The sequence below is a fragment of the Lethenteron reissneri genome, chromosome 11, assembly GCF_015708825.2.
Source record: "Lethenteron reissneri isolate LAM-NWPU_2019-01 chromosome 11, ASM1570882v1, whole genome shotgun sequence".
NCBI lineage: Eukaryota > Metazoa > Chordata > Hyperoartia > Petromyzontiformes > Petromyzontidae > Lethenteron > Lethenteron reissneri.
This window is the reverse complement of record NC_083789.1, coordinates 12174186-12183869: the sequence shown is the minus strand read 5'-3', so window position 1 is coordinate 12183869 and position 9684 is coordinate 12174186.

Here is a 9684-nt window from a genome sequence, read left to right as displayed (position 1 = left end):
GTTCGCTCCGTACGGCGCCAACGTACATACATGACCACAACCTCGCAAGCGTCACCCACGTGCTATGCATGAAGGGCCATTGCTGGAAACGTTGCCTGTTGTAAGACTGCTCACGCAGTGTTGCTGTTGCCTGTGCACCACTGCCAACGCAGCAGCAGCAGCAGCAGCATCGCCAACACAATCTACCTGTGCTCACAACGTACCGACAGACCACGTGCTCACCTGAGATGATGTTTCAGTCGTGGGCTCACTCGGTGATGTGGGGCGCAAAGGTGAGTGTCGGTGGCCGTGCAACCCAAACGACGACCCGGGCAGTCATCCCACTGCGGATTGCGCTGCCTTAACGAAGCAACAGCAGAGCGACACGAACTCTCTCTCTGCTGCTGCTGCTGAAGCCCTCTCGTCATGGCCAGCAGCAGCAGCAGACCTCAACATCGGCGTCTGGCTCCTGAGCCAGGTTGAGCCGCTGGGCGCCCGGGGCTCGCTCGACTCCACGCTTCGAGTGGAACCCGAACCATCGTCACCATCAATTGGGTCGATAAAGTGTCCAACAATCTCGACATCTCGTCGCAGTGAGAGCGCCTGTAGTGAGTGAGCAACTGGCGTCAAGACACCATGATGCTGATGATGATGCTGATGATGATGGAGACAATGGTGATAATTATGGTCATGACAGTGACGATCACATTCTTTGAGGTTGATGGATGGATGACGAAAAGTGTATCATTTGATGACAATGGCTGGATTAATTGAAAAATGAAGGATGGATTTGTGATGGACGTATTGACGGTGGTCGATGTATTGATGGTGAATGTATTGATCGTGATGGATGATCGATGTATATTTGATGGAATGATGTTGATGGATGACGGATGTATAAATGATGGTCGTATGATTGATGAATTAATTATTGATATATTTTATTTCATGTAAGGTTTGATGAATGATGCGTGGATGGATTGATGTATTTATATAAGCATGGATGATATAATGGAAGATGCATGGATGGATGGATCATGCAATGGATGGACGGATGATGCATGGAGTGATGGACAATGCATGGATTGATAGATTTATATATATGCATTGATTGATGTATGCATATATTTATTGATTAATCGATGGATGGATGGATGGATTCATCTTCTTGGTTCTTTCGGTAAAGTCACGTAGAAGGGAAATAATAAAATAATAAAAATAAAACATAATAAAATTATTCTCACGACGTTTCGGCCACAACGCAAGCAGCCGTCCTCAGGTGAAGAATAGGTCTGTCGGAAAGACGCTGTCCCTTCTACGTGATTTTACCGAAAGAACCAAGAAGATGAATCCCTGCAGTCACGAAAGCTTTAAATCGAGATGGATGGATTGTTGAGCGGACGAGAGAGATAGTGCATGGGGGAAGGTATGGGTGGATGGTGAAGCCGCCCTGCCACTTGTTTCCAGGCGAGACGCCGACGTGACAGCTACCGAGAAGCAGTAGCAGCAGTAGCAGCAGTAGCAGCAGCGGCAGTAGCAGCAGCGGCAGCAGCAGCGGCAGCGGCAGCGGCAGCAGCAGCGGCAGCAGCAGCGGCAGCAGCGGCAGCAGCAGCAGCGGCAGCAGTAGCAGGGATCGTGCCTGGGTTTGGGGGTCAGGTAAGTGGCGTGACCGCTTTTCCGTCCCGTCCACGGCGAGTGACCTCCAACCCGGGGTCATACCGCGCCGCCAACACCAACCCTTCCCCCCCCTACTGGTTATCTGTGAAAAAGAGCTTTAGAGCTCATCGGATTCCTCCAGCATATATAAATGTTTTGATTCTGAACCCCTACACCAGCGTGAGGAAGTATATCCATTCGGTCACGTGCGTGTACATATACACACACTGTATTGTATATACCTGCGTCGTAGAAATTAACTGTACACATGCGTGCATGTCCTGCGACCATTCGCGCAGCGAGTTTCACCTAGCCTCAAAAGTGCACCTAGCCTGGCACAAGCTCCCGTGGGGTGAAGTTACCGCCACGAGTGTCAATCCACTGCTGGATGAAGGCCTCGCCGCGCTGTGTCGGTCGCGGGCGTTGTTTGACCATACTTCACCACGCCGGTCGGAGCGAGTTGGTGACATCAGGGAGTCCATAACCTGTTTAGATATTCTTCGCCGATGTTAGCCATAGCCGGGAATCGAACTCAGGTCTCCGGGTTCACTAACCGCTGTGCCACTTTGTTTACGTGTGTATAGACGGAGTAAGGCAGGGTGTCACAAACTCGCGCCACGGTAAACGTGCCCGCTGATTGTGGAACACATTTCACGCGACGCACAAAGGAAATTAACGCTGTCTCCGTGAATAGATCGGATTCATGTTAAGAGTGAGGTCTCAGTGTGGGTGTGTACACGTGTTCCCCGTGACGCAGATATCGTTAATTGCTGAGCGTATCATGTGATACGAGTTTAAAAAGTGTGCAGCGTGAGTAAAATTGGTAAAAAAAATTGGCAAACAAAGGCGTAGGTAGCGGTGGCGCGTCGCGCGGACTCGAGTCGTGGACTCCCTGGAGCGAGGTCGGTGCGAGTCCGTGTTCAAGCCCCAAGAGACACTGACGGCACTCCTCACTACCCACTTGTGCCTGTGTCCACGTTTGTACGGGGAGCGGTGGCGCAGCGGTTAGCGCACAGCGCTATGAACCCGGCCAACCGAGTTAGATTTCCGCAAACAGCAGCGGAATATTTGAACCGGTCCTGGGCATCCCCTAGGTCGACTCAGCCTCAAATGAGTACCTGGTGCGGTGTGTAAACATCGCCACTGGGGAGACAAAGGTGGCCGGGCATGGGGCTGACCACCCGACCCCCTCGTGTGCCGTGCCGGTTCTCATAGGTGCTACCCTCAACAAGTCTGTTCAAGGCGAGACGAGGGATCCCACGCACCCACACACCCACGCACGCATCCACGCACGCACCCACGCGCCCACACACCCATGCACGCACCCTCACGCCCACACACACACGCACGCACCCACCCACGCACAATGTTAATTAGCCGGACACGTTTGATGCGCGTGGCACAATAATTGGGCGTAATTGACGAGCGAGCGTAATTAGCGCGCGTGCACGGCGAGCCACGTGTGCGCGTGACAGCCACGCAGCCCGGGCACATCAAGGGGTCACCAAAGGTGGGGGGGGGGTCAGGTACTCTCACACATCCTCCTCAACCCCCCCCCCCCCTTACAAAGACCCCCCCCCCCGTGTGGCCTACACAGTCCTCTGCTAGGCAGTAGCACCCATGCCGTCGGCCGGCACAGCGCACGAGGGCGGTGGAGCGGCCAGCACCACTGCCCAGCCGCCTTTGTCTCTCCGGTGGCTATTTTACGCATCCGTACTGTGTACTCATTTGAGGCCGAGTCGACCTAGGGGAGGACCAGTACCGGTTCAGATAATCGGCATTTGTGTTGGCCACGAGCGGTCGGGTTCGGAGCGCAGAGCAATTGAGTCCTGCGCTCCCCAAGCAAAGACAAAGGTCCCCCGTGTAGCCTTCACCGACTCCTGGGGCAAGTGTTGTTAGCGAGCAGCACCTATGAAGGCCTGGACGGCACACGAGGGGGTTGCGTGGCCAGCACCACTGCCCAGCCGCCTTTGTCTCCCCAGTGGCGGTGTTTACATATACATACCCGCTCACTCAAACACAGGCACCGCGTACGTGAAGACACATGTGCACACGTCATGAAGACTTCACACTACAATCCATACTTCACAGGGACCGGCGTGGGGAAGTATGGCCACATTCACGACCCGCACGGCGTAGGGGCGGGCGAGGGAGGGAGCCCTTCGTCCAGCAAAGGGCCAAATGGACATGGACTCCTGGACCTCTCTAGCATCTGAAGCCTCTCAACGTCCTTCCCAAGTTCCATCAAAACAATAGGCACATCACTAACACAATAGACACATCACTAACACAATAGACACATCACTAACACAATAGACACATCACTAACATAATAGACATAATACTAACACAATAGACACATCACTAACACAATAGACACACCACTAACACAATAGACATAATACTAACACAATAGACACAATAGACACAACATACATAGTAATAATACAAGACACATCGTTATTGAAATCGTGGAGATAAATGCATGCATACCACTCATTACTGCTGCACGTTGCCACTGCTGCGGCCTCATATTGATACCTGCACTGCTGCAACTACAAAGACAAAGATCCCCCGTGTAGCCTTAACAGACTGTAGGGGCAAGTGCTGTTAGCGAGCACCTCGAGGGGGTGGGTGGCCAACAACCACGCCCGGCCGGTGTTTACACATCGCACCAGGTACTCATTTGAGGCTGAGTCGACCTAGGGGAGGCCCAGGCCCGGTTCAGATAATCGTCACTGGTGTTGGCCGTGAACGGGAATCGAACCCGGGTCGCCAGGTTTGTAGCTGCTGCAACTACCCACACCTGCACACCGCTCCTGCTGCTGTAGCTGCTGCTGCTGCACACAGACTGTTGGGGCAAGGCGCTGCTGTTGTGTTTGATGGTGTGGCCTCTCATGTGTCCGTCCACTGCGCGTAGAACAACACGAGCGTCGTCTTGACGCATCCCATCAGAGTGCCGAGCGCAGGCGGTGCGCGCCTATTGTCCGCCTCTCTGCTTTGTATCCGACTCGAAACGCTCACGTCCTTTGATCGTGACCGTCTGACCAAGCCAGTCAGCCAGCCAGACAAACTAAAAAAACTATAATATTAATAATAAGCTAGTATGGTATCTGCACATAACGACGCGTAATGGCGATCTGCTGTTACCGATGCTTTACACGACTGTTGCCACTGCTACTTACGACTGCAAATACTGCACTCACCTACTCACCCACTCACTCACCTACTCATCCACTCACTCACCTACTCACCCACTCACTCACCTACTCACCCACTCACTCACCTACTCACCCACTCACTCACCTACTCACCCACTCACTCACCTACTCACCCACTCACTCACCTACTCACCCACTCAGTCACCTACTCACCCACTCACCCACTCACTCACCTACTCACCCACTCACTTACCTACTCACCCACTCACTCACCTACTCACCCACTCACTCACCTACTCACCCACTCACTCACCGCAACTACTTACCCAACCACTTACTCATTCACTCACCTACTCAACCCAACCACTCACCACACTACAGGTCCCCCCCCCCCCCCCCCCCCCCCCACATGCTCCACTTGGAAATCCCCTTCTCCCATCGTCACCCTCATCATCACCATCCCCTCCTCCCATCATCACCATCACCATGCCCTCCTCTCATCATCATCACCACCATCATCATCGCCCCCCCCTCATACAGAAATAACCTCGCTCAATTCGAGACACTCTCTCCACTCCGACAAGAGTGCTGCTTGTTGCTGGCCGCTTGACGTGTTGCTGTGTAAAGCAGATAGAGATTGAACTGCGCCAAACACATTCGATTCCTGCTTGCGAACCCCACAATGAACGCATCGGCCATGGTCCATCCACTGCTGGTGGAAGGCCTCTCCCGACGCCGTTGCCCCCCCCCACCCCCACGCGAGCCGTCTCCTCTCGCCAGAACCAACGCAGATGAAGGCGCAGCCCTGCAAGTGCCCGCTCACGCCAACAGCTACGGCGGAAGTGCGTCCACTGGTCGACTCTTGTCACGCTGACCGGGCGTGTTGGGAGAGGCGTGGGTGGACCCACGTGTTGGGAGAGGCATGGGTGGACCCATTTACACTGCTGGGGTGGACAGAGGCAGAAGGTGGAGGGAGATTTGAGAGACTCGCTCCATTGTTTAAACTACAAGTCCAGTGCGCTGCTGTTGGCCATCACACCCACTGTGGCGGCAGCCCCCGACTACCAATGGTTATATATTTATAGATATTACGACATGATTGTGAAGAAAGTCGCTAAATGTCATCGGTGACACTTCACTAAACACAAATGTTACGCGTTAAGAGGAGCAGTTCTGCTCAGGCGACGGATGCACGTGTCGCGAACAGAGACTCCCCCCCCCCTCGGGTTATAGTGTCGCGTACATAGACCCCCCCCCCCCCTTGGTTACACGTGTCGCGAACACAGACACTACCCCCTTGGCTACACGTGTCACGAACAAAGACCCCCCCCCCGGTTAAATGTGTCGCGAATACAGACCCCCCCCCTTGGGTACAAGTGTCACGAACAAAGACCCCTCCCCCTGGCTACGTGTCGCGAATACAGCCCCCCCCCCCATCGAGTCACACGTGTCGCGAACAGACACCGCCATCCCCCCTCGGATACACGTGTCACGACCACAGACCCCCCCCCCCTTGTTTACATATGTCGCGAACAGAGACCCCCCCTCCCTGATAACATAACGTGTCGCGAACAGAGACACCCCGCCCCCGCACTAATGTTACACCACGTGTCGCGAACAGAGACTCCCCCGGTCACACCACGTGTCGCGAACAGAGACTACCCCTGTTACACCACGTGTCGCAAACAGAGACTCCCCCGGTTGCACCACGTGTCGCGAACAGAGACTCCTCCTGTTGCACCACGTGTCGCGAACAGAGACTCCCCCTGTCACACCACGTGTCGCGAACAGAGACCCGTGCGCAGTTGCGCGCGTCACGCGGTCGCGGCCCGTAACGCGGGGGTCGCGCGTTTGCGATGACAGGAGGGGCGGTGGGGGTGGGGGGTGAGGCGGTGGGGGGTGAGGCGGTGGAGGTGGGGGGTGAGGCGGTGGGGGGTGAGGCGGTGGAGGTGGGGGGTGAGGCGGTGGGGGGTGAGGCGGTGGAGGTGGGGGGTGAGGCGGTGGGGGGTGAGGCGGTGGAGGTGGGGGGTGAGGCGGTGGGGGGTGAGGCGGTGGAGGTGGGGGGTGAGGCGGTGGGGGGTGAGGCGGTGGGGGTGGGGGGTGAGGCGGTGAGAGTGGGGGGTGAGGCGGTGAGGGTGAGGGGTGAGGCGGTGAGGGTGGGGGGTGAGGGGGGGCGGGGTGGAGTGAGCGCGGCAGCGTCACAGGTGAGAGATCGCGACCGGCGGAGTCGCGGCGCAGGTAACTCGAGCCGTGCCGGCGAAACCCGAAGGCATCCGGCCGGCTCACCTCATCCCTCCTCACCCGCACTCCTCCCCACCCCTCACCCCCATCGTCACCCCCCCCCCCCCCACTACTGCCCCCCCCCCCTCAGCTTCCCGCGACACAGAAACCCGAGACGCGTCCATTGTGAACCGCGCCGCAGGGGGGCGCGGGAGGGGGGTCGGGGGTATGAGGGGGGGGGGTGAAGAGGTGGGGGGCGCGCACACCGAGACGAACGGAGAGAAAACGGTTTTGAAATTACTCGGTAACGCACAAATAATACACGGGGCCTGGGGGCGGAGCGGTGGCGCAGCGGTAAGCGCACTCGAATCTGGCGAGCCGAGTCCCAAACATTCCGGGCCTCTTCTCGAGCCCCAGCGGGGGGCGACATCCGAAGCGCACCACAGGATCTGGTGATGGTGCAGGATCTGGTGATGGTGCACCACAGGATCTGTGATGGTACACAACAGGATCTGGTGATGGTGCAGGATCTGGTGATGGTGCACCACAGGATCTGGTGATGGTGTACCACAGGCGCTGGTGATGGTGCAGGATCTGGCCATGATGCACCACAACGATCTCGCGGTGCATTGGCAGCGGGCCACACGCACAACCCAAAAAGACTCAACACGTCCGTCAGCCACGACACGGTGTGGCTTTACAAGAACAAAAACATCTAAGATCCGAGTATTTATTTCAAACTGGAGGAGGAATTTTACGAGCTTTGAGGATATTTTTCACGGCATGGCAGGAAGTTACAGTGAGTGACGTTACGGGAAATGTGATGTGAAGAAGGGTCAATGCCCGAAACGTCACATTGTATATATTTCCGCGTGGTCGCGTGGATTTTTATCCTAAGTCCCCCGGTATTTCCCTCCACATGTAGAATCAACGTGCGTTTAGAGGAGTTGGCTGCTCGACATTTCCGCGTGATGAGCCACTTCGTTGAGCTGTCATTCGTTCCCAGGTCGCTTTTGAAAAAAAGCGAAATAGCTCAGTGGGTCTTAGCTGGTAAAATAAAATAAACAAAATTGGTTTCAAACTCTTTGGTTCTTTCGGTAAAATCACGTACAAATTTAAATAAATTAAATAATAGAGTACGACGTTTCGATTGCAACACAAGCAACCGTCATCAGGTAGAACACAATTTGAGAGACAAAACACAGACACGGAGACACACAAGCAGAGAGACAACACAGAGACACACAGAGAGAAACACACAACATAGACACACAGACAGACACACAAGGAGAGAGAGACAACACAGAGACACACAGAGAGAGAGACACAACATAAACACACAGAGACCCAACGCCTCTGTGTCGAGACCTTAAATAGAGAGAGGGGGCAGAGAGAGAGGTGGGTCTGCTGGGGCAGTCACGAAAGCTTCAAATCAAGATGAAAATTGGTTTCGTTTCACTCAGCCAACATTGTGACATCACTACGTGCCGAGCTCTTCCCGGCAGCCAGCGAGTTCCAAGTCCTGCCCTCGGCTTCTCTCGAAACGGCGGGCTTCCACGGACTCCTCCTCCTCCTCGCCCCGATTGCAGCTGCGTGAGCGCTTTTCACCCCGAGTCGGAGAGCGGTGATGACATCAATGGCCCACGCCACGCAGAGGAGGGAGCGGGGAGCCGGAGGGATGAGGAGGAGGAGGGGCAGGAGGAGGAGGGAGGAGGAGGGAGGAGGAGGAAGGAGGAGGAAGGATTAGGAGAAGGGAGGAGGAGGGAGGAGCAGCAGCCGCCTCCCATCTCGTCCCCGGCCTGGAGCTGTGGCGCCCCCCCACGACGCGGAGCCGCCAATGCAGCAGCGCCGCCGTGAAGACGGTGGAGGCGCCGTGACGACGGTGGAGGCACCGCGGTTCTCGTCCCAATCATCATCGTCGTAGCTCATCCCCATCACCTCGTCATCTCGTCCTCCATCTTCTGATCGGTGCATCAAGGAACCACGGTCGCGCCAAGGTCCCGCTGTTGACCGGATGAGTGCCACTGGAGTCAGAAAGTCTCTCGCGGTGCCACCAACCCCACGACCAGAAGCTTTTGAGAACGTCTGGATTGTGTCGCCAGTTTACAACTTCACGCTCACCTCGTGACGCAGTGGGTCGGTGTGGGGGGGGGACGTTCTTGCAAATCTAAAGGGAAGCGAGACTCTTACGGGAAAAAACTTAAAGATCAAGATCGCATAGGTGTCACACACACAGGTGACACATACACAGGTGACACATACATACGACAAAGACAGAGATCCCCCATATAGCCTTAACAGACTGTTGGGGCATGTGCTGTTAGCGAGCGCTGACGAAGGCCGGCATGGCACGCGAGGGGTGGGTGGCCAGCACCAGTGGCGATGTTTACACACCGCACCAGGTACTCATTTGAGGCTGAGTCGACCGAGGGGAGGCCCAGGACTGGTTCAGATAATCGCCACGAGTATTGGCCGTGAGCGGGAATCGAATTCGGGTCACCGAGTTCGTAGCGCAGCGCGCTAACCGCTACGCTACCGGGTGAGGTGACGCACACACACACACAGGTGACAACAACAACAACCGCCATTCGCCACTAAGTGGCGGTGACGTCACCACGACTCTTGTGCCAGGCTATGTTTACGTTGAGGCCACGTGAAGTGTCGAACG